This window comes from Sciurus vulgaris, assembly GCF_902686455.1.
Source record: "Sciurus vulgaris genome assembly, chromosome: 2".
NCBI classification, from domain to species: Eukaryota; Metazoa; Chordata; class Mammalia; order Rodentia; family Sciuridae; genus Sciurus; species Sciurus vulgaris.
This window is the reverse complement of record NC_136462.1, coordinates 1,384,582-1,403,494: the sequence shown is the minus strand read 5'-3', so window position 1 is coordinate 1,403,494 and position 18,913 is coordinate 1,384,582. Positions and strand designations below refer to the sequence as shown.

Genomic DNA, 18,913 nt, shown 5'->3' with positions numbered 1-18,913 from the left:
AAGGACTGACAACCTGCTCCAGGGATTAGACAGTAAGAATGTGGAAAATCATGCAAGCCAGAAAGGAAGAGATAAACTATACCTGTTGTCTGGTGATATGAACATGTAGAGTCAGAGTCTGAAAAAATAAACCAACAGAAACACCCTAAAGTGAAGAAGAAAGTGAAGAATCCGTCACGGGGAAGGCAAGAACTTCAGGAGCTTCTACACAGCACAGGAGACAAGAAAGTGCTTTGGAGAGAGAGCCTACAGATCAGATGAACACCTCTGCCTTGCTCCTCAGAGAGGCAATTAGAAACATTCCAGAATGTTTAAGGAACTCAAAAACTATAACCTTACAAAAGAAATCATTCAATTAAGTGGTGGTTAACAGATCTGAACAGGCATTTCTCAAAATACAGATGACAAACAAATATTCGTGTTATTTTTTATTTATTTATTTATTTTTTTGCACAGGGATGGAACTCAGGGGCTTATGAACCCTGAGTCACAGCCTCAGCTCTATTTTATATTTTATTAGAGACATGGTCTCACTGAGTTGCTTAGCACCTACTCATTGCTGAGACTGGCTTTGAACTCATGATTCCCCTGCCTCAGCCTCCCAATTTTGGTCTCAAAGACCAACAATCATTTAAAAATATGTTCATATTTCTAACAATTAGGGAAATGTCAATGAAAATGACCATGATGTTCCTTCTCACTTCCATCTGAATGGCAGCTATCAAGAACATAAACAATAATGAGGCTGGAGAAACCGTGGGAAGGTGCACTCACACTCTGTTGGTGGGACTGCAGATGAGAAGAACCATGAGGAAGGCAGTGTGGAGACCCCTCAGAAGAACAGGGATGAACCAGGATGGACCCAGCTGTGCTGCTCCTTGGTATTTATCCCAAAGACCTAAAGCCAGCTCACCAGAGTGACACAGCCACTTCAGTGATGATGCAGAGCACTTCTCAAGAGCCAGGCTGTGGAGCCAGCCGACAAGCCCATTGATAATGAATGAGTAAAGAAAATGTGCATTATATACTAAATGTAGCTCCACTCAGACATTAGCAAGAGTGAAAATATGGTGAATGGAAGCAGCTGGAGACCTTTAGGGCAAGATAGATAAGAACAGCTCACAGTAAAGATTGAATGTTTTCTGTCCTATGTGGAAACCAGAGCAAATAAGAAAAATAAACACAAATGGAATCCTAAGAAAATAGAAAAGATAAGTAGAGAAGAGGAAGGAGGCACATGGTGAGGGAGGAGGGCCAAAAGAAGAGAGGAGTCGGGGAGGGTACTGAGCAGATGTGAGTGGTCAGCTCTGCCCCAAGTGTGCATCCTGCTCATGGAGGGATGTGCCACAGAGAGGCCTCATATATAGATATGTTGTTAATTCAGAGGAAGCTGTGAAAACATAGAAGAAAGATCAGTATAGGAAGGAAAACGGGTGGGAGGAGGAGAAAAAAAGAAGAGTGTCATGCTTCTTTTGAGTTGTCCACTGATTGGATTAAGAGATGTGGACGATGAAGAGGCTTCTGAGTGTGTGACTGAGGGGTGCCTAGTAATGATTGGCATGTGGGATATTGAACTGAAATTGAAAATGTCCCCAAGTATGGGGAGCATCACCCATTAGGGTGGTGACTTGGATGAATAAAAGTTGGAAGAACAAGGAAGCAGCAGCAGATGCAAGCTCCATTCTTCTTTTAATATATACCTCTGTATTATTTATTTACTTTTGGTGCTGAAGATGGAACAAAGTGTGTCACATGGGTTCTTGATTGCTTTGAGATCAACTGAGGTTATCAAACTTTTGTTTCTTCACTCTTCCTAAGTGGAATGTGCCAGGTATTCTCTGGAAAGATTCCAGAAGTTTCAGTCTCAGACTACGGTAGCACTGTTGATCCTGTAGTTCTGGGGATTCAGCCTCGTGGACTTCATAGCTACTGGTTCCTTGAGCTCTGCAGCCTTCAGATGTCATGTAAGCCAATCTTCTAAGTACCATTTCCATGATCATACTTCCTGTTGATTCTGTTCCCCTACAGAACCCTGACTAATACAAGAGGTACTGGGGACAGAAAATGAATTTTATATTGAATTAATGTAAATGCAATGTCAAAATGAATCCCAAGATAACTGTGTCGCACTAATATAATAAGAACATTTATGTGACAATACCCAGAATATTTATATTCTAAGATATCAAAGACTAGAATAGACCACAAGTGTCAGAGCTTGACCAGGAAGATGGTATGTGGAGAGGCCTCCAGATGCAGAAAACCAGTTCCCAACCCCTGTGTCCCTCCTCCTCGGCTGACCCTGAGCCCCCTGCTGGCACTGGGCACCCAGTGAGATTTGTGTCTGGGCTCACACTGAGGCCCACTCACTGTTTCTCCAGCACAGTAATAGGTGGATGTGTCCTCAGCTCTCAGGCTGCCCATTTGCAGGAAGAGCATGTTCTTGGAGTTGTCTCTGGAAATGGTGAATCGCCCTTCATTGAGTCAGCATAGTGTGTTTTACTTACTTCTTTGTTAATATCCCGCAAAAGCCCAGTGATTTCTGCAGAGCCAAGCGGAGTAGCTACTGAATGTGAATCCAGAGGCTGCATAGGAGAGTCACAGGTTCCCCCCAGGCTGCACCAGGCCTCCCCCAGACTCCAGCAGCTGCACGTCACACTGCACACCTGCAAACACAGAGGCAGCCTGGTCAGGGCACTCACTCATCCACTCTTTCTCTCACTCCTGTCCACTCACACACTCAGGATCTCTGCTCTCCATTAATTACCTTTGAAAACAGCCATAAGCAAAACCCAGCTGAGCATTCATTCCATGGTTAGTAGCCTGTGCTGAGTCCTGACCACTGAGTGGGATGAGCTGGAGTCCAGGGCTGGGCTCCTGTGCAGAGCTGAAGGGTCAGGGTGTACTGGTTTTCATGAGCAGAGGGAGGCCCTGTTTGCACGTCCTCCTGGTCTATAGCAGCTCTGGGTGTAGGCCCAGGCAGAGCAGCACTGAGAGCAGATGGGATGTCATGGACAGCATGGTGAGCAGAACAGCATTCAGGAACATTAGATTTCTTCTGTGATCTTTTCTCATTGAAAATATCATCCCTGAATACATTCATTTATTTATTTATTTAATATTTTTTTCTGTTTTTTGGACAGTAGAATGCATTTATATATTTGGTAGCTCATACTTAAATGTGTATAACCTATTTTTCTAATTGTATGTATTGTAGGATGGCATCGGTTATGTAGTCATATATATACATGAGGTGATAATATCTGTTTCTCCCTGTTAGTTCAAAATTTGGGTGACTGTAGGAGGCAGAGCGGAGCAACTGAGACAAAGGGAAGTGCCAAACAGTGATCAATCAAAGCAGACAGGAAAACTCCATGACCCTTAACATCCACCTGTCACTTAGCAGAATCCCCGCCCATTCGAGACCATAAAGACCCTGGGCAGCAGGGGCCATGTGCAATATTCTCTGACTCCCTACCTGTCTGTACCCCAGGGGACTGTTAGTTTTGCCTGAGAGCCAAATTCCAATAAAGCTTGCTTCAGCCACTTTCTGTCCGATTTTATTTGGCCGCTAACCATGCCCCCAAGCTTACACATGCTATGATCCTGATTTATTTTTATAAACCACCTAAAATATTAGATGGAGGAATCAGGATTAACTCTATGGTGCAAAAGTAAAAACCACACACAGAGGCATGAGTAACCTCTGCCCACAAGCACATTTCTGGCAAGAGTGACTGAGTATTTGGTCTTTGTTCTCACCCTGGACCTGACTGCTCACATGACCATCTTCCAGTTTCCAGCTGCACACACCTGGTGAGGTCCTCTGACTTGTCCTGCATTGGAAATTCCATGTGTGTCTTCTTCCCTTTGCTGCTCCCTGCTCTCCAGGGAAGCATCCAGCTGTGAGCCTCAGAAGCACCTGCAGTGAGAAGGCTGTTCCTCACTGTGAGGCCTCCTTCAGCTCAGAGAATCCAGCTTGCACAGAACCATCATGTCCACATGCTGCCACCATGCGTGGTGGGCACAGGGTCCAAATGTTGACAAGGAGAAATCCTACCTGTGACCTCACTTTCCATTGTCATGAGATGAGTGCATATGGATGTAACTAGAGCAAGTGAATTGTGTGATTGTTGAATTATATCAAATGCACCAGCTGTCATGTGTGAGTAAGAGGCATGAAAGAAAAAGGGTAAATGCATCAGGGAAAGTTCAAGAATTCTTGTCTGCAGAGACATCATGGATTAATACAGAGAAATGCAGCGAGCTCCCCTGGAAGGGTGGTACATTCAGAAGCCCCCAGGTGCAGGAAAGCAACACCAGTCTCTCTGCACCTGCTCCTGTGTGAGTCTGAGCTCCCTGTGAGCTGAGCGCCCCCTGCTGGCCCTGTGGACCCTGCAGGGAAGTTTGTGTCTGGTTCACACTGAGGTCCCCTCACTGTATCTCTAGCACAGTAATAGGTGGCTGTGTCCTCGGTTCTGAGGCTGCTCCTTTGCAGGTACAGCGTGTTCTTGGAGTTGTCTCTGGAGATGGTGAATCGACCCTTCACAGAGTCTGGGTAGTTGGTGCTACCACCACAACTGCTAATTTACCCAACCCACTCCAGCCCCTTCCCTGGAGCCTGGCGAATCCAGTGCATTCCATAGCTACTGAAGGTGTATCCAGAGGCTGCACAGGAGAGTCGCAGGGATCCCCCAGGCTGCACCAGGCCTCCCCCAGACTCCACCAGCTGCACGTCACACTGCACACCTGCAAACACAGAGGCAGCCTGGTCAGGACACTCACTCATCCACTCTTACTCTCACTCCTGTCCACTCACACACTCAGGATCTGTCTTCTCAATCAATCACCTTTGAAAACAGCCACAAGGAAAACCCAGCTGAGCACATAGTCCATGGTGAGCAGCCTGTGTTGAGTCCTGACCACTGAGTGGGATGAGCTGGAGTCCAGGGCTGGGCTCTTTTGCAGAGCTGCAGGGTCAGGGTGGCTGGTTTTCATGAGCAGAGGGAGGACTTATTTGCATTTCCTCCTGGTATATAGCAGCTCTGCATGGAGCCCCAGGCAGAGCAGCAATGAGAGTAGACGGGAGTGTCATGGGGCAGAATGGTGGACACAGTAGCTCTCAGGAATGTATAATTTATTTTGTGTATTTTTATGGTTTGCAATGTTCATCCAATAATTACTTTTACATTTGAACAAAATCATGATAGAGTAATTAACATTAAACACATATTTGAATTGTACAATCACATCCAGAAGCATGAGTTGTGAATCACTGTGTCCTGCAGCTCATATCTGGAAAGAGTTAATTATTTGTGCTTTGCTTGCAACATGGACATGACTGCTTACCTGACCTTCCACAAGTGCTCAGGTGGACAAACCTGGTGACGTCCTCAGAGTCTATTGTGTGCATGAACTGACACTTGGAGGGAGGGGGCTTACTCATGCTGGAGTAGACTGTAGGTGGGGACACTAAGAGCACAGGAGACGCCATGGTGTGCAAACTCCTTGCTCTGTGCTAATTTTCCCTGAGCTCCCCCTGCAGGACCTGAGCTTTCTTTGTTGCCAAGCTCCCTGTCCTTGTCCTGAGCTCCCTGCTGGTCTTGATGTTCCTTTTGGTCCTGAGCAACCTGCTGGTCCTGATTTCTCTCTCCTGGTTCTGATCCCCTCTGCTGGCCCTGAGCTGACAGGTTTTCCTGAGCTGCCTGCTGCTCCTCAGTGCCCCCTGCTGGTCCTGCGCTCCCTGCTGGTCTTGATGCCCCTATTGGTCCTCAGCTACCGGCTGGTCCTAAGTGCTCACTACTGGTCATGAGCTCTTCTGATTGTCTTGAGCTTCCTGCTGGTACTGAGCAGTTGCGGGACCTGATGTCCTTGCTGGAACATTTGTGTCTTGACAACACACATTCCCTATGAGTCTGCCAGTGATGCAAAAACACATCCTCACCTTTCGGGCCGTGAAGCTAACGCAAGTTCATTCTGGATGTCTCTGAGATCACTCTGACTCTCTACTCAAGGATTGCGTTAGAGTATGTGAGACTACCACAAGTTATCCAGCCAACCCCTGTGCGCCTGGCCCATATCCAAGTTCCCAGGATGACCAAGAAGGAGGCAGACTCTTTCCAATAGGGACAAGTCATGGGTGTCCTGCTGACTCTGGCTCAGAGATCTGTTATTCTTAGTACTTCTGACGTATTGATTTGGATGGGCCATGTGTATCCTACTTATGTCCCTCCACTTGAGTGTGGAGCAGACAAGTCCTGTTAACATCCCTGGCAGTTGTAGAAATTGCAACAACATAGTGGTTCACAGGTCTGATGAGGAGAGAGACTATGATCACAGGACCAAGGAGAGAACAGACTCTGACTCTCATGGCCCTGGTTTCCAGAGTCTCCCAGGCTATATCCTGATTGCCCTGGTGAGGACTCCCACAGCAGAAGGCTGGTGGCTATGCTGGTCATGATGGAGGCTGTTTCCTGGGTCAGAGTCCATCAGAACAGTGATAAAAGAATGTTGGAGTCACCTTCTCAGCAGTTCCAGGCACAAGGGTCATTGATCTCCCTCCCTGGCTCTTCCTCAGCTCTATCCTCTGCTCCTCCAGGACTGCTGAGGTCAGGTCAGGTGAGGGCCACCTGGAGTCTCAGGCAGGACCTGGGCAGTGAGGCCCCTGTTCTCAGGTGACAGACCTGGTCTGTGGTGGGAAGATGTTGGCCAGACAGGGCTCCTGAGTGGGCTGGTTAGAGGGCCACCTGCCCCTCACCCAGGACTCAGCTGCTGTGATGACACAGCTGTCCCGCTGCAGGAACCTGGCCTGGTCTTCAGCCCACACTTTCCATTAAGAAGCATCAAAATGGAATTTCACATCTCTTTTCATCAAGGAATTGGTCTGAAGTCTTCTTTCCTGGATGTGCCTGTGTTGGTTCTGGATACAGGGTGTCACTGGATTTATAGAATAATACTTTCATTGTTCTATTCTTCTCCCTTTTCATGAAGTAATCTGAGGAAGTTAGCCTTATCTTTTCTTTAAGGTTCTTTGAAGATCAACTGCGAATCAGTCTGGCTCTGGGCGTTATTCTCTAGGACGGAATATAATGACTGTTAAAAATCACAGCTTGAGAGGATCCAAGATGGTGTACTAGAGGGTGACTGCATCTCCCGTTGCTCCAGAACTCAGGATTCAAGAAGGGGAGGTATTGAGAGACTCAGACCAACATAGAGTCGCGGGGTGAGTCTCTCCCACCGGGTGAAGCTCGGCCTGGGCGGCAGGCCCGGACAGTGCGCAGCTTCTAGGAGCAGGGCAGGGCAGTGAGAATCTTCCCCATGCAGCCCTGCTCCCTCTGGCAGTGGCAGGGCATGTCTACAGCCAGGTTCTTGGAGCAGGCCCGCCCAGTGAGAAGATTGCCATGCAGAACCAGCCCCCAGTCCTGGACCTTGTAGCGGGCTAGGGGCAACTTTCTTCAGAAGCACTGCATTATCAAGTTCCTCCAAGACTTCAGGCTACCAAAGCCTGGGAGGTGATATACTGGAAATCTACAGGGACACTATAAATCAGTAGAGGAAATCTGCAACATTTCAGGGTCCCATGGATATCTGACCAATATGAGAAAATAAGGGAAGAAAATATCCCATACAAACCTAAGATACTATATCAATAAAACCCAATGACAGCACAGCAGAAGAAATGTCAGAAAGAGAGTTCAGAATGTACATTAATTAAAACAATCAGGGAAGCAAATGAGGAGATGAAAGAGCAAATGCAGGCATTGAAGGACGAGATGAAAGAGCAAATGCAGGCATTAAATGATTGTACCAATCAACAGTTTAAAGAGCAAATATGGGGAGCAAAAGATTATTTCAATAAAGAGTTAGAGATACTGAAAAAAATAAACAGAAATCCTTGAAATGAGGGAAACAATAAACCATGTTAAAAACTCCACAGAAAGCATAAACAATAGGATAGAACACATGGAAGACAAAATATTTAATCTTGAAAACAACATTGACCAAACAGAGAAGATGGTAAGAAATCATGAACAGAATCTACAAGAATTATGGGATATCAAGAAAACACCAAATTTAAGGATTATTGGGATTGAGGAAGGCTTAGAGAAACAAAGCAAAGGAATGAACAATCTATTCAATAAAATAATATCAGAAAATTTCCCAAATATGAAAAATGAAATGGAAAACCAAGTACAAGAGGTTTATAGGACTCCAAATATACAAAATTACAACAGACCCACACCAAGGCACATTATTATGAAAATACCTAACATACAAAATGAAGACAGAATTTTAAAGGCTGTGAGAGAAAATAATCAAATTACATTCAGGGGGAAACAAATAAGAATATCAGTAGATTTTTCAATCCAGACCCTAAAAGCTAGAAGGGCCTGGAACAACATTTACCAAGCCCTGAAAGAAAATGGATGCCAACCAAGAATCTTATACCCAGCAAAACTTACTTTCAGATTTGAAGATAAAATAAAATCCTTCCATGATAAACAAATGCTAAAAGAATTTACAAAAAGAAAGCCAGCATTACAGAACATTCTCAGCAAAATATTCCATGAGGAAGAGATGAAAAACAATGATGCAAATAGGCAACAGGAGGAAGTAGCCTAAAGGAATAGCCAAATAAAGAAGAAACCAAATCATGTCAAAAAACAAAAATGAGTCAAATGACTGGGAATACAAATCATATCACAATAATAACCCTGAATGTTAATGGCCTGAACTCATCAAAAAAAAAAAAAAAAAAAAGACATAGACTGGCAGATTGGATTAAAAAGAAGAACCCAACAATATGCTGCCTGCAAGAAACTCATCTCATATAAAGAGATCCCCACAAATTAAGGGTGAAAGGATGGGGAAAAACATACCATGCACATGGACACAGCAAAAAAGCTGGAGTATCCATCCTCATATCAGATAAAGTGGACTTCAAGCCAAAGTTAGTCAGAAGGGATAAAGCAAGACATTTCATACTGCTTAAGGGAAGCATAAATCAGCAAGATATAACAATCATAAATGACTATGCCCTGAACGTTGGCTCATCCATGTACGTCAAAAAAATTCTTCTTAATTTCAAAAGTCAAATAGACCACAACACAATAATACTAGGTGCTTTTGGCACACCTCTCTCACCACTGGACTGATCCTTCAACCAAAAATTGAATAAAGTAACCATAGGTCTCAATAACACAATGAACAATTTAGACTTAATGGACATATATAGAATATACCATCCAACAAAGAGTGAATACACTTTGTTCTTAGCAGCACATGGATCCTTCTCTAAAATAGATCATATTTTATGGCACAAAGATACAGTTACCAAATACAAGAAGATAGAGATACTGCCTTGTATTCTATCAGATCACAATGGATTGAAATTAGAAATAAATGACAGAATAAAAAACGGAAAGTTCTCCAACACCTGAAGATTGAATAATACACTATTATATGATGAATGGATAACAGAAGACATCAAGAGGGAAATAATAAAAAAAAATTCTTAAAAGTAAATGAGAACAAAGACACATCATATCAAAATCTCTGGGACTCTATGAAAGCAGTACGTAGAGGAAGATTTATTTCATGGAGCACATTCAACAAAAGAATAAAAAACCAACAAATAAACAACTTAACACTACAGTTCAAAGCCCTAGAAACAGAAGAACAGACCAACACCAAAAGTAAAAGAAGACAGGAAATAGTTAAAATCAGAGCTGAACTCAATGAATTTGAAACAAAAGAAACAATTGAAAAAATTAAGAAAGTAAAGAGTTGGTTCTTTTAAAAATCAACAAAATTGATAAACCCTTAGCCACACTATCAAAGAGAAAGAGAGAAAACTCACATTACTAAAATTCGAAATGAATGAGGGAATATCACTACAGACACAAGTGAAATACAAAACATAATAAGAGGCTATTTTGAAAATCTATACTCCAACAAAACAGAAAACCTCCAAGACATCAACATGTTTCTAGAGACATATGAATTACCTAATCTGATCCAGGAGGACATACGCAACTTAAATAGATCAATTTCAAGCAATGAAATAGAGGAAGTCATCAAAAGCCTACCAACAAAGAAAAGTTGGGACCAGATAGGTTCTCAGCCAAGTTCTACAAAACCTTTAAAGAAGAGCTCATTCCAATACTTCTCAAGTGTTCCATGAAATTGAAGAGGAGGGAACCCTCCCAAACTCATTCTATGAAGCCAATATCACCCTGATACCTAAACCAGATACACATCGAGGAAAGAAAATTTCAGACCAATATACTTTTTGAACATCGATGCAAAAATTGCCAACAAAATCTTAGCAAATCTCACGCAAAAATATATTAAAAAGATAGTGCACCACGATCAAGTGGATTTTATTCCAGGGATGCAAGGATTAAAGTTAAGAATCACATGATTATTTCGATAGATGCAGAAAAAGCATTGGATAAAATACAGCACCCCTCCATGCTCAAAACACTAGAAAAAATAGGGATAGTGGGAACATTCCTTAACATTGTAAAGTCCATCTATGCTATGTCCATGGCTAATATCATTCTAAATGGTAAAAAAACTGAAAGCATTCCCCCTAAAAACTGGAACAAGGCAGGGATGCCCTCTTTCACCACTTCTATTCAACATCGTCCTGTAAATTCTTGCCAGAGCAATTAGATAAACCAAAGAAATTAAAGGGATATGAATAGGAAAAGAAGAACTCAAACTATCACTATTCACTGGTGACATGATTATATATTTAGAGGAACCCAGAAATTCCACCAGAAAACTTTTAGAACTCATAAGTGAATTCAGTAAAGTAGCAGGTTACAAGATCAATGCTCATAAATCCAATGCATTTTTATACATAAGTGATGAATCTTCAGAAAGAGAAATTAGGAAAACTACCCCATTCACAATAGCCTCAAAAAGAATAAAATACTTGGGAATCAATCTCACAAAAGAGGTGAAAGACCTCTACAATGAGAACTACAGAAATCTAAAGAAAGAAATTAAAGAAAACCTTAGAAGATGGAAAGATCTCCCATGTTCTTGGATAGGCAGAATTCATATTGTCAAAGTGGCCATACTACCAAATGTGCTATACAGATTCAATGCAATTCCAATTAAAATCCCAAAGATGTATCTTACAGAAATAGAGAAAGCAATCATGAAATTCATCTGGAAGAATAAAAAACCCAGAATAGCTAAAGCAATCCTTAGGAAGAGGAGTGAAGCAATACAAGATCTTCAAATCTATTACAAAGCAATAGTAACAAAAATGGCATGGTATTGGTACCAAAATAGACAGATAGATCAATAGTACAGAATAGAGGACATGGACACAAACCCAAATAAATACAATTTTCTCATACTAGACAAAGGTGCCAAAAGTATTCAATGGAGAAAAGAGAGCCTGTTCAACAAATGGTGCTGGGAAAACTGGAAATCCATATGCAGCAGAATGAAACTAAAACCCTGTCTCTCAACTTGCACAAAACTCAACTCAAAATGGATCAAGGACCTGACCTCGGAATCAGACCACAGACCCTGTATCTTGTAGAAGAAAAAGTAGGTCCAAATCTTCAACATGTCAGCTTAGGATAAGACTTCCTTAACAGGACTCCCGTAGCAGAAGAAATAAAAGCAGAATCAACAACTGGGATATATTCAAACTACATAGCTTTCTCTCAGCAAAGGAAGCTATCAGCAATGGGAAGAGAGAACCTACAGAGTGGGAGAAAATCTTTGCCACTCATACTTCAGATAGAGTGCTAATTTCCAGAATATATAAAGAACTCATGAAACTCTACACGAAGAATACAAATAATCCAATCAACAAATGGGCTAAGGATGTGGGGAAAAAGGTACACTCATACATTGCTGGTAGGGCTGCAAATTAGTGCAGCCACTCTGGAAAGCAGTGTGGAGATACCTCAGAAAGCTTGGAATGGACCCACCATTTGACCCAGCTATCCAACTCCTTGACCTATACCCAAAGGACTTTAAGTCAGCATACTACAGAGACAAAGCCACATCAGTGTTCATAGCTACTCAATTCACAATAGCCAGAGTGTGGAACCAACCTAGATGTCCTTCAATTGATGAATGGATAAAGAAACTGTGATATATATATACACAATATATATATAATATTAATTATATATTATATAATATTATATAATATAATATTATATTAATATTAATTATATAATATATAATATTAATATATAATATATAATATATAATATATTATGTATATTAATAGAATATATTAAATGTAATATATAGTATATATATTATATATAACAATAGAATATTACTCAGCCATAAAGAATGATAAAATTATGGTATTTGCAGGCAAATGGATGAAATTGGAGAATATCATGCTAAGTGAGATAAGCCAATCTCAAAAAAAACAAAGGAAGAATGATCTCGGTGATAAGCAGATGATGACACATAATGGCGGGTGTGAGGGGTTAGTGTTAGGGTTAGGGTTAGGGTTAGGGTTAGGGTTAGGGAGGGGGGAAACAATGGGGGAAGGAAGGACTGTATAGAGGGAAAAGAGGGGTGGGAGGGGTGGGGGGAAGAGAAAAATAACAGAATGAATCAAACAATATTACCCTATGTAAATTTATAATTACACAAATGGTATGCCTCTACTTCATCTACAGAGAAACAACATGTATCCCATTTGTTTACAATAAAAAAAACCAAATAAATAAAAAGTGTCCAGCAAAAAAAAATCATATCTTGATATTTTCTGTTTCATATTTCTATATTCCTGTGCTTCAATTTGGGTAGGTAATTTTGTCAATAATTTCACGTTTTTAGTTACTAGAAGATGGTGCTTCAATATAATTTCTAATGAACTGGATGACAAAAGAGTGTGTAGCAATACCTCTGTTTTCTCTCTCTCTCTCTGTTTTACCCATTGGATTCTCTGATTTTTAATTTCTGTAGATCATTCAGAGCTTTTCAATTTTCATTTTGTTCTCTAAGAAACCATCTGTTTCTTTGATTTTTTTTTTTTTGTATTGTGAACTGAAACTCTGGAGAAAACAATGAAGCAACAGAAGGAAATTACACGGATACAGAGGAAAGTAGGGCGTATGAATAAGTCTGCTTGCTGGTGATATGATCCAATATCTAGATGAACAAATATCTCCATCAGAATGCCTTCCAATATAATAAAGAACTTCAGGAATGTGTCCAAATACATCATATGTACATGAGTAAGCCACTTCCCTATATTTCTAATATGCATTTGCTGAGAAGGAAGTCAGGAACCTGTCCCATTCAAAATAACCATAAAACGTCCTTAGAAAGAAATGAACCAAGGAAGGGAACGAGCTCTGTTAAGGAAACAATGCACACCAGAGGGAGTAATGAAGACTTAGAGGTGGAAAGCCTCCCATATTCTTGTACAAAGTTAATATTGTCCAATGGCAAAACCACTCAAAATGTTAACATATTCAATGAAATCTCCAACAAATACCAAAGATGTTTTACAAATAAAATAAAATAAAATAAAATAAAATAAAATAAAATCAGAAAAAGGGGCTGAATATTTGTGTGTAGAAGTTACACGCACAATAGCCCAAGAGATGCTAAGCAGGAAGAGGGATGCTGAAGATGTAATATTATGTGAATTCAAATTATTTGACTGAGCTATAATACCTAGAGCAGCATGGTCATGGCAACAGAAAAGACATGAAGACCAATGGAATAGAATAGAAGATACAGAGATTAAACTACATAAATGCTGATATCTGGCATTTGACAAAGATTTCAAATCTTGGAGAAAAAACAGGACTAAAAAAACTCAATATCCATATGTAAGATAATAAAATAGCTCACTGCCTCTAACCCTACACAATATCAACACAAAGTGGACCACAAATCTAAGAATTAGACAGGAATCTCTGCAAATGCTAGGAGCAATCACTGTATCAACCTTCCTGTGTAATGGCAGAGGCAAAGACTTCCTCAACCAGGTTACTAAAGCGCATAAACAAAGCCAGGAGTCAGCAAGAAGGTCAGCATCCAATTAAAAGATTCTGCACAACAATGGAAAGAGTCAAATGTGTGAGAAGACTACCTTCAGAATGGGAGATTTTGCCACCTGATCCCAGATAGGGCAATGATTTCCAGAATATATGAAGAAACCAAACACTTAATGACAAGACCCAAATAACCCAATAAATAAATGGAAAGAACTAAAAAGACACTTCTCAAGAGAAGGAATACACGTGGACTAAAAATATAGGAAGCATGTCAATATTCCTAGCACCAGGAAATGCAAATTAAAGCTCCATTGAGATTTCATCTCACTCCATTAAGAGGCCAACTTGAAGAAGACAAATAATAATGAATGCTGGCAAGTATTTGGGAAAGAAATACACAGATGTGTTGTTGGTGAGACTTCAAATTAGTGCCGCCATTGTGAAAAGCAGATTGGATATCAGGAATGAACTGCCCTATGACCCAGTATCCCACTGCTCAGAATTGATCACATGCAAGAAAATCAGCTCACCCAGTGACATAGCCGCATCTGTGTTTACAGCAGTGCTTCTCACCACAGCTATACAGCAGAAAGTTCCCAGATGCCCATCAACTCGTGAATGAATAAAGGAAAGGTGGTGTGCACACAAAATGGAGTTTCACTCAGTCACAGGGAAGAGTGAAATTAGGTCATTTGCTGGTCAAATGGTGGAGCTGGAGAATGTCATGCTAAGATTCATAAGGCAGATTCAGAGGGAGAAATGTCAAGTGCTCACTCACTGTTATGGTTTGAATGTGAGGTGTCCCCCAAAGCTCACATGTGAGACAATGCTGGAAGGTTCAGAGAAGTGACTGACTTGTAAATGTCTTAACCCAATCAGTGAATGAATCCCTGATGGGATTAATTGAAGAAGTAGGGTGTGACTGGAGGTGATTGGCATTGGGGCGTGGTTGTGGATATATATTTGTATCTGTAAAGTGGGGTCTCTCTGTCTGTTCAGTGATGATGCAAGTTGCTTCCCTCTGCCACACACTACTGCCATGATGTCCTACATCACCTTGAGCCCCAAGTAATGGATCTGGCCTTCTGGGGACTAAGACCTCTAAAATATGATCCCTCAAATAATTCTTTCCTCCTAAAAATTCTCTGGTCAGATCATTTAGTCATAGCAGTAATAAAAATCTGACTAAAACACAAATCAAATTCTTGAGGAAAAATTAAAAACAGCTGAGAGGAATCCCTGGGAACTAGAAGAGGGATCAGGAAGTGGAGAAGGGATTGAGGGTGAGGTTGAGGGGCAGGAGACGGGAGGGAGGAGGAACGAAACTGACCAGGTACCCTGTGGACCTGCAGGAGGTGCTGCAGTGAATGGACCTTATGTTCTCTAAAGGGCACTAAGGAAAACACACACACACAAACAAACATAAAAAGAAACAAAAAGCCCAAAAAACCACGGCCCCAAGACACACACACACACACACACACACACACACACACACACACAGAAGATATGTTGCAAAAAGGAAGAGAAAAGGGTAAGGGGGAAGGGTAAAGAGGAGGGAGAGGGAAATGGCAGGGATGGAAGTGGAGGAGGTGATACTCCATGACTGTGCAATTGTGTCAATTGAAATGTTATATTATTTATAATTATAAGGTGCTAATGAAAAAGGAAATATTAACTGAAAAACAAATTTTTCTCTTCAGAGGCGCTACCAATTAGTACAGAAAACATTTCCGCAGAGCTCCGCCAGGAAGCTGGTACATGGAGAGGCCCCAGATGCAGGAACCTGCCCTCAACCCTCTCTGCACCTGCTCCTGGCTGACCCTGAGCCCCCTGTGTGCTGAGCGCCCCCTGCTGGCCCTGGGCGTCCTGCAGGGAGGTTTGTGTCTGGGCTCACACTGAGGTCCCCTCACTGTGTCTCTGGCACAGTAATAGGTGGCCGTGTCCTCGGCTCTCAGGCTGCTCATTTGCAGGTACAGCGTGTTCTTGGAGTTGTCTCTGGAGATGGTGAATCGGCCCTTCACAGAGTCTGGGTAGTAGGTGCTACCACCATCCTTGTTAATTGTTGCAACCCACTCCAGCCCCTTCCCTGGAGCCTGGCGGACCCAGTGCATCCAGTGGTCACTGAAGGTGAATCCAGAGGCTGCACAGGAGAGTCGCAGGGACCCCCCAGGCTGCACCAGGCCTCCCCCAGACTCCACCAGCTGCACGTCACACTGCACACCTGCAAACACAGAGGCAGCCTGGTCAGGACACTCACTCATCCACTCTTTCTCTCACTCCTGTCCACTCACACACTCAGGACCTCTGCTCTCCATTGATCACCTTTGAAAACAGCCACAAGGAAAACCCAGCTGAGCACACAGTCCGTGGTGAGCAGCCTGTGTTGAGTCCTGACCACTGAGTAGGATGAGCTGGAGTCCAGGGCTGGGCTCCTGTGCAGAGCTGCAGGATCAGGGTGGCTGGTTTTCATGAGCAGAGGGAGGCCCTATTTGCATGTCCTCCTGCTTTATAGCAGTTCTGGGTGGAGGCCCAGGCAGAGCTGCACTGAGAGCAGATGGGAGTGTCATGGGCAGCCACATTCCCTTAAGACTGCTGCTCTGTCATCTCACTGTGTCCTTGTGGTCTCAGAATGTTGAGAACAATTGACATCTTTGGCCAGACCACCTGGAATTTCCTAAGGCTGGTTGAGTGGTTTCCTGACGTGCTGAGCCTTAATGTGATACCATCCCTACTCAGGGGTTCCAGCTCCACCTGCCCCTCTCTGCCTCCTGCATTCCTGCCATGTAGTGCTGCAGCCTCAGGAAGCCCTGGGCAGGGGAAGCACCTTGATATTTGCATCCCTGTTCCCCAGAACCTGCTGCAGTACAGCTCTCTCACTGCACATCATCAGCCTCTGGAGCTGCTCAGAGCAGCACAGACTGGACTCAGCACACACTGGTGCTGGAGACTGAGGTGGTTGTTGTTAACACCTAAAGATGAGGATGCACTCCTGGGACTGTGTAAATGGTTGGTCTTTGCCAGTGTTAGCAGGCACACAGGTTCCAATGCTGCTGAGTGAGTCGTCTTCCATCTGTGTTGAGAGGAAGACCTGGGTGTCCCTGGGCCTCAGTCAGAACTTTGTCACAGGTGCAGCACCTACAAAGAGACCCTGGGGCCATGGCTAGTGGAGCCTGGAAACAAGGCCCATTATGGACCCACCCCTCTAGGTCTACCAGCTGCAGGGCCAGCTAGGAGAGCAGCAGGCAAGAGACTCCAACTGTGCAGCACAGCCTGGGTGAACAGAAACTTGGGTTGGGACAGCCTGAGGACTGGGGTCAGGACCACTGTCCAGTGTGCACAGCAGGTGGGACCTGGAGGCCAAGGGACTGTCCTTAACTCAGGTCCCAGAGGTGTTGAAGCACTATTCATGATCACTACGTTGTCTCTTAGTGGTAATGTGGAAAACAAGCTTTCCACAGAGGAGGAATGAACCTTAGCCAAGGAGAATGGCTTCCTGTCCCTCCTGGCCATGGGCATGGACCTGGAGCACATGGACCTAGCTGACCTACGGCAGGCAGAGGGAGGCCATCACCACACCAGCATCATGTGGGGAAGCTCCTGCATCAGCCTCCTGGACAGAGAGAGGACCAGGGGCCCCCGGAGATGGGAAGGTGTATGGAGGATGTGGGTGGGGTGGGTGGTGAGGACCATGTGCAGAGGGCCTTGTCCTGGTGCCCTGCAGCTCACATGCACCTGTGGTCACAGCCAGGCTGTGCTTCACAGTGACTGCAGCCCAGCAGCTGGGGGCTCCCAACACCAGGGAGGGACAGGTGATGGACAGCTGGTGTGCACAGCCTGGGTCCATCATGGCCCCCTCACCCATGTGTCAGGTGCTGTCCTCAGCCTCACAAGGAGTGGGTTTCAGTGTGACTATGAAAATACAGCTGGAATTGCCAATCCTGTGTCTGATGGAGACAGAGGCTGACCTTCTTAGTGATGCTGATTGTCATACACACTCACATGTGAAAAGAACAACGTACAACTCATCACTGTTTATTCTGGTCCTTCAAAATGTATTCAACTGTCAAATCTCTAAATCTAATTTACTTAACTAAGTGTAAGTATTATACACATAAAAATAGGTTTAAGCAATCAAATACAAACTGTGCCCAACTGAGGAGCATCATATTAGGGAAAGTGATCCCAGCATCCACCAGGGCTCAGGAAGGAGCTGAGCGAGGTCCCCAGAGCAAGTCCTGAGGTTTCCTTGAGGCAAAGGAGACAGAAACTCAATTACCAGGGAGAATGTACCATTCATAACATGCCCTGTTCATGCAGATGTGGGATCATTTTTGTTTTTTGAAACACCAAAATCATGCATATACAGTGCATGATTATTGGACATCAGAGACATAAAACAAAGGAAAACCATTGAATTTGTGTTCAGTATGAAGAAAAATAGATAATGAATTGAGAAGATGATGACAGATAGAGAGATTTAAGTTATACAAGATAGACAGGAACAACCTCTGCTGTAGAAATGTGTTCATGTGTCTGTGAATATGAACCACACAACTCTGTATTTATAATGCACACACAACATGTTTTAAGTGATTAGAAACATGGAATTATTACTGATAGAAACAGAAGTGACCTGCATTGTTAGAAAATGTACTACACTACATTATAAATTACTTAAAAATTTCATATTAAACATCATTACCATAGCTCTCAACCAGCACATATTTTTCAAAATATTCCAAATGATTTAATTTTCTGGAAAGAACCAGGACCAGCTTAGGAAAATCTGGGATATACAGATTTCTGAAGCTTATCCTCATCCAGACAGAACCTGGACTGTCAGGGGAGTTGGGCACTGAAGTGAGCAGAAACAGAGACCAGGGTGTCCCTCTCTGAGACCCTGC

At 43.0% G+C, this 18,913-nt stretch overlaps 1 gene segment (V, D, J or C); it reads right to left on the bottom strand.

The window, feature by feature from the left end:
- LOC306653293 (immunoglobulin alpha-2 heavy chain-like) overlaps positions 1 to 18,913 on the bottom strand; it is a 460,569-nt gene that overhangs the window by 400,561 nt on the left and 41,095 nt on the right. Inside the window, exon 2 of the C gene segment in view lies at positions 15,920 to 16,230.